Below are 15,916 nucleotides of genomic sequence, written 5' to 3' on the forward strand. Positions count from 1 at the left end.
AGGGAGCTCTTCTTAATATTTTGACACCAAAATCATGTCGATACACCTTACCGACTGCGAGTAAAGCCACCCACGCTTTAACTTGACAGACTGTATTTACGTCACGTTTCAATTCCAACTTTACGTATTTTCGTGCTGATTTAAAAGTTTAAACAGTAGGTAAAGTGAGCATCAGTGAACCAGTCCAGAAAATCAATTTTATTCAGCGATTTTCAATGCAACAAAGTGGATTAATCCACTAAAGGTATGTGTTATTCAAATCGATAACAATACAGGATAACATCAAGTCCACGATTTTTGCACAATACTTGTTCAACTGTTGGGAATTGCTATAGCATTTTCCATCTAACGGTTCAACAATTTGCCAATTCTAACTCTACGTTTTACTATCAATTTTTATCCCAGAAAGTGGCCGTAGAACCACTCAACTTTCACCCAAACTCGTGAAGGGGCCTATCTCCACGGCGTGGAGCTCTAATCGTGAGATTCTGGAGATATTGTTGTCTTGAACGATGGTTACATTGCCCTTCTTAATGTTTTTTTTTTGGGAAAAAAGTCTACAACTATAGTCCAGAATTGCCCATTTCTGGAGGTGAATCATTGAACTTTACTCTGACACGCCCCTCCACACTATGGCCTCGCGTAATTGTTGTAGACTGTTCTATGCGGATGTTGGCCGCACAGCGGAAAAAGAGTGAAATTCGGGTGCAACGTTAAAATTCCCAGTAGAAGGTCACGGGGTAATCGCAATGGTATTTTTATAACAGTGAAAAGTTTAAAAATATATAAGACGTATAACGCCTGTTGATGGCTTCACTTCAAACGAATCATCTGAGAGTAGCAGTCGAAAGGCGTTACAGGTCATTTTTTCAACGTTTTAACGTTGCAAACAAAAATTATTGCGATTACTCCGTGACGTTCTAATGGGAATTTCAACGTAGAATCCGAATTTCACCAATTTAAAATGTTAATCTTGCTGTTTTTTCATAGTTTTTGTTGCATGATACGGAAGGGATACAATGTGGATACTATGACGATACTCTGTAAAGTATTCTTTCCGTTCACGCTGTCCGCTAGGGAATAAAAAAATATGACGAAAATAATCGCAATTTTTTCTGTTTGACGTTCCGAGTCCTTGCCAATAGCAGAAAAATGGTTGAAATCGCGTAAGTTTCATAGACTAACGTTAGTTAAAGTACTTTCAATACAATATAATAATTTTAAAAAATAGTTGTAAACAAATTATTTGTTGAAAGAATTTTTTCTACAATTTAACATAATTTTACGATTTTTAAGATATATTGCAAGAAATTTGGATAAAAACAATAGGATGATGACAAATTTCATCTTGAGATTATCATCGTTAATATGGTAAACAAATGTATTAATCACCCAGTGGGCAAAGAAATTAAGGATGTCCTAGAGACGTCTTTGGGACATCCTTAAGACATTTTTATAAAATCTATTTTGGTCATCTTAATGATGCTCTTAAAACTTCTACTGTCAGTACGAACGATCTCCCGAGAACGTCCATGTTTTTGAGACGTCCTTAGGTCATCTTTAGGACATTGGACGTGTTAGAGACGTTGATTGGCCTGACATACGACGTGTTAGGAACGCCCTAAGGGCATTCTTGGGATTTTCATAGTTTTGTGCCCACTGGGCAGGCATTTTTCGACACCAAAATTTGTTTTTTATCTGTGTCAATTTTTGTATTTAGAAACTTTATGATAATTTCAGAAAAATTCATCATTTGTTTATTAGTCAAGTGATTGTTTACATTTTCATTTGTAAAATTGAACCCCGCCAGTTTTTGTCAAACGACCACGATTTGAGACCCCCTGAATACGAAAAAAAAACCTTTTTACGAATGTGTCTGTATATATGTCTGTATGTGAGCTCAATAACTTTAAAAAAAATTATTCTTTTAGATTGGCCTATGGTACACTTGTTTAGTTTCCCAAACTAAAGATCAAATTCGTTAGCCCGCCATATTGGATAAGAATTAAAAAAAAAAAAAAACAAATAATTCAAGCCAAATAAAGCACGATATAAAAAAAGTAAAGAGAGAAAAATTTTGCTTTTTTAATGTCCTATAAGATTATCATAACAACTTTTTGAATCTTTTTGAAAAATCCAAAATTCAAATTTTGACAGCATACAAAATAATGAAAAATCAAAAAATCACATTATTCGGCCGAATTATGCCAACTACGGTAAACGACTTATTCAAAAAAATTGTGCATTTGAAAAAGATGTACAATTTTGTTATCAAACACTTTTTCAGAGGATGCTTAGTTTTGGCTTTAATCATGAAAAACTTCATTAACAGTAAAAAAATATACCTGCTGCGTGGGCACATTCTTATCACAACTTTTGTCTTTTAATTCCTTTTTCGCCTCATGTTTGGGGTTTCAAAAACATCTAATTTTTAACGATTTTATGCTATTTTTTATGATTAAAACTAAAAACAGAACTATCAATAAAATTTTCATGACAAATATATCATTTTTACATTCTTATCATAGAAGGTATTAGATTTGTGTAAAATTGGACCGCCCTAGTGTTTGTCAAAAGGTCCATGTTTTTAGACCCCCTAAATCCGAAAAACAGGTTTTTAGTGTCTGTCTGTCGTTATGTCTGTCTTTATGTCTCTCTGCCTGCCTGTGAGCACGATAGCTATTGAAAAAAATCATCTATTAGATTCGCTTTTAGTACACTCTACAAGAGTCATATCATATCAACTTTTATTATCATATCAACTTTATGAATTCTTTCAAAAAATTGAAAATTCAAATTCTGACCGCACAAAAACTAATCAAAAATTTCATTTTGCGGACAAACTATGCAAGATAAGAAAAAAATGATAAGACAAATGTCCACGTTTTGAAACCCCCTGAATCCAAAAAATAGGTTTTTACGAATGTGTCTGTCTGTTCGTTAGCCAGCCATTTTGGATAATAATTCAAAATTTGAGCATCTTTTAAATTTTTTTGAGTCCTTTTTTTCAAAATTCAACAATTCTCTGCACGGTTATTCGTGGTATTTAAAAAGTCGAACAATTTATCTAATGACTCTTTTCATAAAATAAAAAATTATTAGAGTAATAGCATTTACAAAATTTCAAGAAACAAACAAAAATTAACCTTTTAAGCCTAATAACTGCCGATATGAAAAAATAACAAGAAAAGAAAATGTTCCATTTCTAAATGCTCTAGAGGTTTATCATAACAACTTTTTCGATTTTCTTGATAAATCAAAAATTCTAATTTTGAAAGCATATAGAATAATGGAAAATCCAAAAGTTACATTTTTTTATGCAAAATCTTCACAGTATTTAAAATATTCTCAAATATAATAATGCATATTCAAACAAAAAAAATATATACATATATAATTAAAAAAATAAAAAATTAAATTAAATTAAAAATTTAAATTAAAATTAATTAAAAATTTTTCTTTTAAAATTCGATGACGAACATGGTTCGCTTTTTCAAGTCATGAAGAACTATGTCAGACCTCGAGTGTGCAACAGAAACAATTGTCGAGAATATAAAGTTTCAATATTAGCGGCCCTTCTCTTTCTCGACAATTGACTCGATTTCCTTAGGTGCATTTAGAGGAGCGATATTAAGTGTAATGCCGTAAGAGTGACAGAGATGGTAATAAAGAACTCTTAATGCCGCATTGTGCCTCTGGATGTAGGTTGTTCCCGCATGAGTTGGACAACTAGATAGTATGTGTACCAAATGATCGGGTTGTGCATAACACGCCCTCTAGCTATCATCGAGAATGTCACGGCTAAAAATGTGTCGACGGTATGTTAAGGTGCAGAATACACCGTCTTGAAATGAAAAATGAAACTCTCCGTGCCAGACTTCAATCCGGGTGATTTAAGGAAAGCAACAGTTTTTCTCTTGTGCTTTTTCAATCCGGACTTTCAGGATTAAGCACTCGAGATCGATAAGATGATCGATAAGAAGGGCCTATGACAAAGCTAGCCAACGCGTCTTCGGGTTGCGGATAGAGGGTGCCTGTACCAAGGGTTACTGCTGAATATGATTTTAAAAAATGAATAGGCAGTCGCGAACAATTATCCAGGGGTGGTTCCGAACGAATTAAGCCTCGAGCAGAGGTGTGGAAACCATGCCGAAAGCTGAAATGCACCTGGGTGAGGTGGCTAGAACAGTGACTCTGGGATACCGGGCGACCTCTAAGAGTACGCAGCCTTATCTCCTAGACTCCCGGCAATGGGTCGGATAATAATGCTGACCACTCGAGAGCTAGGAAAGCTAATGAAGATGGATTCAATGCGATGGATCGACGGAATCTCGAGAAAGAGAGGCGACACAGGCATCCGATAGAGAAAGAGCGATGCTTTATGACCCGGAGAAACATTACAACCCAGGTTCCTCTCAAGCCTAACGATTTGGCTGAAATTGATGACGAGCTTCGTAAACATGTTTAGAAGAAACTAACCTCGCGAATATCAATTTTTGTGTGTATAATGCAACGAGAACTTTGGCCGATGCGAACCGTAAAAAAAACCAACGGTTGATAATAAGACCAAAAGATGAATGCATCAACTCGCCATAAAGATAGACTGGGCAAGACCGTACGCGTCCCGCATTCAGTTTGTGATTGACTACATCAAATCTGGCAGGAATTCAACCGCCAAGGTTCGAAAGTTCGCGCGCAAACTCAGGACACATTGTCACACACTTAACAAGTCAAAGCTGCTGACCGTCAGACAGCATATTGTTGAGAGAATGCGGATACTATCTGACGCTAAGAGAAGTCTAGAGTGGAGAGAGAGGTGGGTCAGAGAGAATCAACAGTTTCTCTCTGACGCATCTCGGGTCTTTTAGGCCCTCCAGTTACTATCGACCACACGCCCAAACAAGAGGTGGTCGAAGTATTTTGCAGAAAAGGAGGAGCTGAAAAAGTATTGAGAGGGATGAAGAACTATTCCGCTTCAGGACTTGCCTGAAGACACTGTACAAGATATTCACAGCTGTCTTAAATGATAGGGTTGTTCGGGCAGCTGAACCAGTGTGGCAAGAAACTTATGAACAACGCGGCTCAAAAAAAGGCGTAGCAGGTATTTGGGAGAACCTGATCATCGATAGATGTGTCTGCAAAGATGCAGCATCCTAACAGCGTGACCTATCGACGTAAGGTTCTGGACATGGGTTTTGGATTTCTTCGGGGCCGGTTTACTTCCAGATTCCCCTGATGAGCCCGGTGCTAGCACCCTTGCCGCACCCTCGAGCCTATGATTTGCCAAAAGACTTTGACATTGCGCCCCCAGATTACAAACCTGAAGACGCAGACCCACATTCTTTTTGACCACCTCCTCTATGAACGCCTCTTTAGAACCATCGCCGATTTTCGTCAACCAGAAAGTTGCTGATCTCGTAGATCTTTTTGGGCTTGTAGGCCACCCTCAGAAGTTTCTCTATCTTCAATACATGGTTGGTCACTCTCTCCATAAACTGCTGGGCAGGCTTTCGCCTTCACCTACGTCGTGGTTCTTTCCACTTCAGGAGTGCTGCCTCGCCTCTTTTATTTTGCCTGGTGCGGCTCCTCTTGCACCGAAAGGGACCTAGTTCTGGGTAGTGTCCTCACAAAAGAGTCTATTCCTTCCAGAAGCTTCATATCTTCTACCGACAAATTGTGCGATTGGCTCCCCACCTTCTCCAAAATCCGCGGGGCCGGCGTCGACCACCGGAGCTTGCACCCGATCGGAATCTACGGTGAGATCTTTTCTTACTGAAGGTATAATGTTCTTATCAACACCCTTCATGTCTAGTTTGAATTCGGGGTTCCAACCCCTAGGTGTTCCTCTTAGTCCCACTCCTCTTCCTTCTTTGCCTGCCTGGCTTGAGAGGCCCTACCAGTAGTTACGCTATCGCCAGCATAGCCGCGGAAGTTAATTTAATACGATACTTGAAACCTCCTGCGATAATGTTGCAGGTATACAATTACAAACAGCCGCTAGTGTTGGCGGTGATAACAGTCACCTCTCGATGCTTTCTTAGAGCTTGCGTTTGCCACTCCACAGGTTTTTAATCGCTTGCTTTCTGATGGTCGAGAAAGTTTCTTATAATGCGACATGTGCTTAATATAACAGCCTTCTGAGCTACTGCCAATACTCTACTGACTACTTAATGTTCAAGATGTTCACTTCATCTTGGTGCACATTGCCTGTAGCCAGAATCACAATAGGATGAATAGATGTATGATTTACATTTCTCCATATGGTCTTTACTTCATGCCTTAACTCCCAATATTTGTGGATCTTGGTTGTACATGTTGACTGTAAATTTCTGTTAAGTGGGCAAGCAATGTCGATGATGTAAACTCTTTCACTCTTTTTTCTTATGATCCGTTTGGATAGTAAAATCCCAATATAAGATGTAATTTTCGCTTTCTAGAACGGGCATTGGAATGTATCTATAGAAATCCATCCATTTTTTAAGAGTCCTAGATTTAGGGCAAGTTGTTGGTGTATAATGCCCGCTACATCATTATGTCTTTGCGTGTATTTTCGCTCACCCATCACGCGACAGCTATCAATAATGTGCTCGATGGATTCCTTAATATCTCCACATAATCGGCATCCAAAGATTTGATGCCTTACTATCTACTTCATGTGCATCTAACGTTTTGGAGTCATCGCCGTGGATTCAAGGGCCGTTTTTAACACACGTACATCTTAGGTTTCCGCTTACATTATTCCAAGATATGCTTATGGTCCTCCATTACCAATATGTTGAATAGTATATTCTGATATCAAAGAGCACAACTCATGATACCGCAGGAGTGTATGTTATGCAAGGAATTTTGATTTCCGAAATAAAACGGATGGTGCTAAATGTTAAGAAATGATTTATATAACTGATGGTACTAAACAACAATACAAAATTAAATACCAAATGTGCAACCTTCTAAACTATAACAATGACTTCGGTATCGAATACGAATGGCACTGTTATTGAACTGCTTACGGCAAGGGATCACTTAATGGGATTGGAACTATGTTTGAAAGAGAAGGAACACGTGCAAGTCTGTAGCTCCACCAGTGAAGACCATTTAGAGTGCACACTCATTTTTGGTAGCAGGTAAAAAATTAAATTTATACAAATGTTCAGGTGATAAATAGCTAATAATGTCAGCAGACTACTGAATGAGACAAATAACAAAAAATGTAATGCGAGCATTATGTATTTAGCATACTGACCGTATCAACTCTGTAAAACGCAATATGATAGTCAAACGTATAATTTTAGCAAATTAGGGTATTTTCAGAGGTTATGGACCAATTTTCATTAGTTGAAGCTATACGAGCATTAGAATTGGTCTCAGTGACCCCGAAACCATAATGATAAGGTGGCGTTACTACATAACTCGTCGCAGAATAGTGATAGTTCGACTATTTGAAAAATTTCTGAGGTTAGGGACGAATAGTGACGAAATATGGTTTAACTAACATTGTATTTGCATTCAGAGACCCGTAAAACATAATGCTAAGGTGGTTTGACTGTATTACTCATCACAAAATAGTGTTAATTCGACGATTTGAAGTCTTGTTTGAAGTTTAGGCAGAAAAATACTTTATTCATATTTGTAACATGTCAATAATACTCATTAAAGGCAATTGTTCATGATTTGCAGGCGCCATGTTTGAGCTGTAATTTTTTTATTTTACCAGCGGGCTTTCGGTAGAGTTTTTGTATAGCTGGAAAATTGACTTCGACCAAAACAAAATTTCAAGGCAAGAAAAACATTCCAATTAATCAAAAATGCTTATTTTGTATTTAAATCAGATTTTGAAAATTTCCGATTTGAAATTTAAATGATTTTTTTCTAAATGACATTCTTGCTAAAATTATATTTCAAACTTTTAATGTCACATAGCGCATGAAATATTTTTTATATTTTATAACTGCCGTTTGTTCTTCTAATTGCATAAAACTTAGAATTACTGTTAAGAAATTGGTTAAATTATTTGCAGATATGCATCTTCGATGTTTAATCAAATTTTGAGTACTTCTTTCTTTAATACTTTAAAACATATTTAATTATTATATGAATTTCATTCAATTTTATAATGATGTTAATACTCTTAAGTTGATATACGAAGTTTAAAAAGGGCGCAAAGTCATTGAAAATAAAAGTACACTGGCCTACTACTCTCCCCACTCTGTCTCTAGCACTCGATTCCGACATCAGCCCGTGTTTACCGCTTAGGTTTCAGTTTTCCGTGTGGTTTTCCGCGTTTTAATGATTGTTTTCAGACTATAATTTTAAACTATGTAAAGTTAAATGAAGTGTTTTTAGGTGTGAACGGACGTTTTTATTGGATATTTATTGAATACGAGTGTAATAGCAGCGTTTATATCAATTGCAGGGTAGGTACAAGCATAACCTTATTTTTCCTTATATCGTGTCATTGTAATCGTGCTTACTGTCCATATTAAAGAAATATAATAAGAACCGAATCCATTCAAATCAGACAGGGCCCTACACTTCAAAACGCAGAATTTCTAAGGGATGCCACGTGTTGTTTTTTAGCAGAAATTAGGCGATACGTATTTTTTGGATTAGCAAAAAAAAGAAGTTTCTAAAAAATTAATCAAATTTGAATTTTGTGCTTTGTTTTTTAAAAAACTCGATAATTTGTAAAACCTCTAGAAGTTTGGCCTAATTAAGATATTTATTATTTTCTTTTTGATCATAATAAGGTTCATCTTCTTCTTTCGAAAGAAGTTTTGCCAAAAAATTAAAAATCGATTTTCTCAAAAAACCGTCCTTTATATTTTTTGCCAATTTTTAACCTATACTTTGATAATGAAGATACACATTCACACATGCGTACTTCGCTACCGGGCCGACAGGAAATTTTAGGCCCCGCTAGATGAAGCTTTACGCCCAATAGAAAAAATTATGTTTATATTTTGAAAAATTAAATCGCCCGTACCCTACAGTCTTCCTTCTGCTGAGTGCACCTTTTCTGAATTTCACTTGTAATTTAAAATTGTCAAGAACACCAAACATCCTTTACCTTCTTCACATGCTTCTTTTCATGGAGGGTAGAACAAAAAGTATAGTGTATATCAAGGGTGTACGACTATTTTGCTTCTACGAAAAAACTCTAATTTCCTTTTTGCGATATTTTTTATAGTTTACAAAACAAATTTAAAAATTATATTTTTAGAGACAAGAAAATTCTTCCGGCCTCAAAAATTGTTTAGCCTGCATTATGCTCATAAGATGCATTTCCCGTATTGGTAAAAGCTGCTCAAAAATAATTGCAAAAATAAAAAAGGAGCGGTTTTCCACACACAAAAATTTCAATTAGATAGAAAGTTATAGAGGTTAAACGAAAAAAAAAACAAAGCAAAAATTCAAATACGAATAACTTTTCAGATTATTTTCAAATCGGAAAAATCTAACGGATGAACATTGCATGCACTATTTCTAATTTTCAAATAATTAAAAATGGTTAAATTCCTAATTAAGGGAGTACCCTCAGCAATAAAATTACAAATGAGAATCGTTTGATATTTGGATGACAGTTGTATTAAAATGCACTGAAGGTCTGGTTAAAATTTTGGAACCTTTCAGAGCTCCATAATGGAGAAGTCAATGATTCAAAATAATATGTAATCTTATGAGAAAACTAACGTCAGCGAAATAAAGATATGGCAACGTCGCATCCTTTTCACGTGCTCTTGTTTATGCGCGAATTTCGAATAACACGCGTGCTCACTCGCGACTTTGCCAAACTTAGGATTGTGACTATGTGAGTCAATAACAAGTTAAAGCGTTCTCTCCACTGACTTGCTACGTAATAAGGGCAGTTTCTGAAACGCTTTTATTCAATTTCAAATATTGTTATCACAATTGTAATTTTTCGTCAAAATTTTTTTTAATTCCTAAGTTTTGTTTACATGTACACTAGGTTGGTCTAGATATGCATTGCAAATATTTTAAAACACTACAGTACAAGGCTATGTAGAAACGTTTCCGTTTACGGTAAAATAAAATCAGGATTTTTTACAATTTTGAATATTAACGCGTGCCACCGGGCACTTCCATATACCATATAATTAACATAAGAAAATTTGGGATTTTTGGAAATTTGGGCTGATACTTCAGTGTTTGATGGAAAGTTGCCAAATTTTTCAGAGATTGAAGAGGAGGGACTACGGAATTAAAACCCTATCAAAAATTTCATTTCACCACCCCCTTACCGCCCGTAATGCTCCAAATATGACCCAAAAATAAAATTGAAACATTTGTACGTACTGTTGTTAATTTTTAGAATTGCTGCCATTTTTTTTTAAAATGCAAATAATAACTAATAAACAATTTGAATAGCCTTCATAAATTACAAAATAATTTTTAATTGATTAAATACATGTGACTCATTTAAACAATACATATTTTTTCCAAAATATGTAAACAAAAAACGTATTTTCTGAATCAAATGTAATAGCTGATCAATGTTTGGAGCAGTACATTGAAAAAACACATGCAACTATTTAAACAATGAAATATTTTTTGTTCTTAACATTTTCAAAATCACGCCTATATTAAAATTAATATGAATCCACAGTTGATGTCGCTAATACATATAATGAAATATAAAGGATAAGGAGACATGTATTTTTTTACGTAACATAGCGAAATTTTTACAGTTTTCACGAATATTTAAAAAGCTTAAAGGTACTATGAGTTTTTTTTTGAAAATTTCACGTTCAAAAACGTCTCATTTATGCAATTTATAAAATGTAAAGTGCTTACTTTATTATTCATCTAATTTCATGAACTGTTTCAAAATCCACACAGAAAATGGTAATGGTATTTTTAAACTTGAGCATTTTTTCAAGGAAATATAGAACTTTCGATTCGACGTGCGTTCATTTTCGCATCAGTTTATTCGATTCGGGCAGTCCATCGTTCGAATATCCAAAACCGAACTCCGACGTGTGCTATCGTCGGTTCTAATTTTTCGATTCGAGCCGACTCTCTTTCGAATGTTGAAAACCGAAATTCGACGCCCACTGTCGTCGGTTCGAATTTTTCAATTCGATCAGCCCGACGCTCGAATTTCCAAAACCGAACTTCGATGCGTACTGTCGTCGGTTCGAATTTTTCAATTCGCTCAGCCCGTCGCTCGAATTTCCAAAACCGAACTTCGGCACGTGCTATTTTCCAATCGAATTTTTCGATTCGACTGGACCCTCGCTCGAATGTCGAAAACCGAACTTCGACGCATGCTTTCGTCGGATCGCATTTTTCGATTCGATTGGCCGAACGCTCGAATTTCCAAAACCGAACTTCGATGCGTGCTGTCGTCGGTTCGAATTTTTCAATTCGCTCAACCCGTCGCTCGAATTTCCAAAACCGAACTTTGACACGTGCTATCGTCCATTCGAATTTTTAGATTCGATTGGACCCTCGCTCGAATCTCGAAAACCGTACTTCGACGCATGCTTTCGTCGGATCGCATTTTTCGATTCGATTGACCCGTCCATCGAATTTCGAAAATCCGACATTCGATCCGCGCTACGGTGTCTCAGTGATTTAATTTTTCACATACTTTCTTTAAGTTAAGTGAGCATAGTCCATCAATAAACCAAAAGCAGTCAGTAGTTCCTATTAATATATGAATCATCTATAAAAATAGGAAAACAGATGACATAATTTTAAAACATAATTTCTCTTTTATTGAAAAACTTTTTCAATTCGAAAAAATGCGTATGTATACACAATAAAGAATTTTTGAATATTTAATACATATTCTCCGAATTCTTGTACATATTATTTTAACAAGTGTCAAACTTAATAAAATAAAAGTCTCAGCGATGAATAATTATTATTTCCTTTATACACTCAGAGAAAAAATTCTCTTGAAACAAAAGCATCGTCCTCTTGATTGTTTTGTTTCGAACCACGTGATAATCGTTTCTAAACAAACGGATTTATTTGGGTGCAAGATTTCGTGAATATTGTCGCAAAAGGATCATATTTTCTGCAAAAAACTCGCTTTTGTCACGAATGAAAATCTTCTCAACCTTAAATATAAGAGGAACTTCCATTTGTGTCAAAAAGCATCCATTTGACACAAGAGAAAATTTCTCTGAGTGTACTTATTTGTAATTTTTTATTCTTGTACTATGCGAGCTTATAACATTTTCCTTATTTCAGTAGTCTAATTAACAGATTAAAATGCATATATGCTTTTGAAAGTACTATCAAATATAATAAATAATAATTATAATTTAGAATAAAGATTAAAATATCGGAATCAGCCTGAATGAAATTTTAATATTTTTCGGCAACTTGTTTAATTTAGATTATTTAGCATTTTTATAGTTATTTGTCACGAAATTTTGAATATATTGAAGGTTTTTCAATGTTGAATATGTAGAAAAATTCTAAAATTTTGCTGATTTAGAAGATCAAAAGTCAAAACCTTTTAATTCTTGTGACGTTGCAGATTTTCTGCAATTCACAAAATCCTGATTATGTAAAGTTTTCCTTATCAAAAGCTCTCGTGTTCACACAAAGAGTAATGAAATTCGGTATTCCCCCGTTCTCTTTTAATTAATTTTTAAGCTATTATTTTTTTTTTCATTTATTATCATAATGTTTTAATAGGCTATTGTAAATTTTTTGCTTTTATCGCCAAGTTTAAGAATGGGCTATTTATTTTTCTTTTGTGTTTCGTTCGATTTTTTTTAAATCCGCGGTCTCTAGCGAAAGTAACGTAAAGTTGCATCATCGACGCAAATGATCGATGAAATCTACCCCCATCTTCGCCTTCCGCAGATCTTCACATCTCAAGTCCCCACGTAAACTTCCGGGTAACGTTTATCGCTAATCCTTCTGACATTCGGAGTAGAAGGCTGAGTCTACTCATTAAGTATAGAACGAATTATTTCTTCTGGTCATCTGAGATCCAAGGCACGTTCCTGGTGAAGATGGACCGAGGCAGTTACCACCTAAATTCTATAGAAGGATAGGGAATCTCGCCTAAAATTATTATCGTTGAAATGTTTAGGTTATAAACAGACATTTCTTGGCTTTGATATCGTTTTTTTTTGTATTTTTCTCTTTATCGGGATCATTGGGAAGCCTACTACACATCTTTAATAAGGATTAGGGGCTCCCGATCCTCTATCTCAGCACCGGAACACAGACGATCCTGACTACGAGGGAACGGGACGATAGGATGGACGAGTAATAAGCGGATCTCCTTGGCTGTCTTCCTCTCAACCGTTGTGAATTTTGAAAATTAAGTTGTGCGCATGAGCCTTTCGCCCAAATTATGTGATTCTTCCCGTTGTATAATAGTTCGGTAAGTGCCAAAATCGCACTCTTGGCGTCTGTGAATTCGAAGTGTGAACCCGTGTTGCCGTCTCCCGAACCCAGTTTAAGGTAGGATCTACATTCTTTATAAATGGTTTAGCCAAGCTTTGTCAATGATATTCTCTTATTATTGTAGTTCATGTAGTGAATTTGCTCTTTGGCTAAATCATCATTTAACTTTTTGTCAGTGCGGGAAAAATGAAAATGTGCATTTAGAATATCGTAAAACCGTCTGGAGTGCCGAATATTCCAAAAATGAACTGTAACTCAGTGACCCAATGTTTGTAAATTAGGGATTCCAAAAAAAGTATCATGTTTTCGAAACCCCAATTTATGAGTTGACCCCATGTTTGTAAATTAGGGATTCCAAAAAAGTATCATGTTATCAGTAGCCCAATTTATTAGTTGACCTCATATTTGTTATTCAGGGATCGATGAATTAATATTAGGGACCCAAAATTGTAAGGCCACCCATTCGCATATATATTTGATTTAATCTTAAAAAATGCCGAAAATTACTACTTTTTTTAACTCGGTGAATCAAAATTTACCATGTTGGGGATTAAAAAAAATTACAATTCCCCGATGTTTCAAATAGTGTCTAAAGTGTGGAAAAATATTTTTAACTCTGTGACCCCAAGTTTACTTTGTTAGGGAACCAAGAATTTGCCACAGGGATCCAAATTTAGAAAAATACCACAAAGTGAAAAAAACCCACAATATTACTTGCAGTTCTTTTATTTGGAATATTTCTGATACCCACAATATCATTTACCATAGTTTTATTAGAAATATTCTTAATCCCCAATACGTTATTTATCGTAATTTGATTTGAAGTTTTCCTGATCCCCACAATATCGTATACCCTAATTTCATTTGAAACATTAGAGATTCCCAAAATATCATTTACCGTAGTTTTATTAGGAATATCTATGATCCCCATAATATCACATACCTTTATATAATTTGAAACATTAGGGATCCTCACAATATCTTTAACCGTAATTTCATTTGATATATTATTGATCCCCCTAATATCATATACCTCAATATAACTTGAAACATAAGGGATCCCCACAACATCATTTACTATAATTTTATTGGGAATATTTTTGATCCTCACAATATAATGTATCGTCATTTAATTTGAAATGTTTCTGGTCCCTACACAATATCATCTACTGTGATTTCACTGTTATATTATTTGAATTTCACTGTTATATTATTTGAAATATGCCTGATCTCCACAAATTATATACAGTAATTCCGTTAAAAATGTTCTTTATCCCCACAATTTTATGTACCGCCATCTCAATAAACTTGTCAAGAATCCCTTCACAATTTCTGAAATTTCTGTATTATACTCGTTATAGTTGATTTAATACGTTCTCGAACCCTTTTCTTTTTAAATTTTAGGAATCCCTAAGCAGTGCCAGTTTGTAAAACTCTATTTATAGCCCTGAGGACCCTTTTTTGTACTCATTCTAGAATTTCTTTAGTGTCTTGTGTGTAATCTCATTGAAACGCAGTTTTGAGAACCCCTTTAGGAACTTTTATCAAACTTTTTTTTTTATTTAGAGAACTACGTTTTAAAACAATTTTGTCGTATTACTTTTTCTTCTATTTTCATGTTATGTTTATTGATTCCTTTTTCTTAACTTTTCAAGAAACCGATGTTAGTTATCTTTTGAAATGCAAGCTTTGTGATTAAGTACCCACCCCTCTACCAATTTCGTTTTGTTCAGGCTGAGCTAGCAGTTCTGTTGACCCTAATTTTCTTACTCTATATTTTGTTTCCTCTTTCCTATGTCGATATCTTATTATCTTTTGATAATCTTTTGTGGTTATACATACTTTCGATATTTATTGATTTCAAATTATTTATGTCTTATGGTCCAATCGTAAATCAAAAATAAATTATGAGTCAAAAAAACATGTTCTTCGAAACTCAGATATTTATTTAATAGAAAAACTCCTTTTAAACTTCCTTACGTTTTGGTACGCATGCGTACCTTTTTTAAAGGTTCTTAACCTAAATAATTATATTAAAGATTAGTAATTTTAGTCTGCACAAATATGATGGATAATTATGTAGATTTAAATACATTGTTACCTGAGTTGATGATGGTTCAAAATAGTCAAACAGATCAAATTTCAGTCAAAAAAAATTTTTAATCAATTGTTTAAAATAATTAATTAAAATTTAGTCATTTAGAAGTCTCAAAAATACTGAGACTTTAATCGATTATACTACATTTAAAAAAAAATAAAGTGCAAGAAAACCAAATTAGCATAGGTTAGGACGAAAGAACAAAAATTGGCAGTTTCAGAAATACATGAAGAATACGTAATGAACGATGATATAATACGCAGGTTTTCATTGAAAACCACTGATGAAGAAGCGCGTAATTGAGTTTAAATTTGAAATGAGAAATTTAAAAAATGTGTATATGTACACATACATACATATGCATCAATATATATACACATACGCATACATACATATACACATATATACATATGGAGATGATTA

The 15,916-nt window shown here is 34.7% G+C and overlaps 1 protein-coding gene across 1 annotated transcript in view; it reads right to left on the reverse strand.

The window, feature by feature from the left end:
- LOC117178725 (paramyosin, long form) overlaps nucleotides 1-15,916 on the reverse strand; it is a 182,364-nt gene that overhangs the window by 15,072 nt on the left and 151,376 nt on the right. The gene's annotated exons all lie outside the window — the stretch shown is intronic.

Source organism: Belonocnema kinseyi, chromosome 8, assembly GCF_010883055.1.
Source record: "Belonocnema kinseyi isolate 2016_QV_RU_SX_M_011 chromosome 8, B_treatae_v1, whole genome shotgun sequence".
Taxonomy (NCBI): domain Eukaryota; kingdom Metazoa; phylum Arthropoda; class Insecta; order Hymenoptera; family Cynipidae; genus Belonocnema; species Belonocnema kinseyi.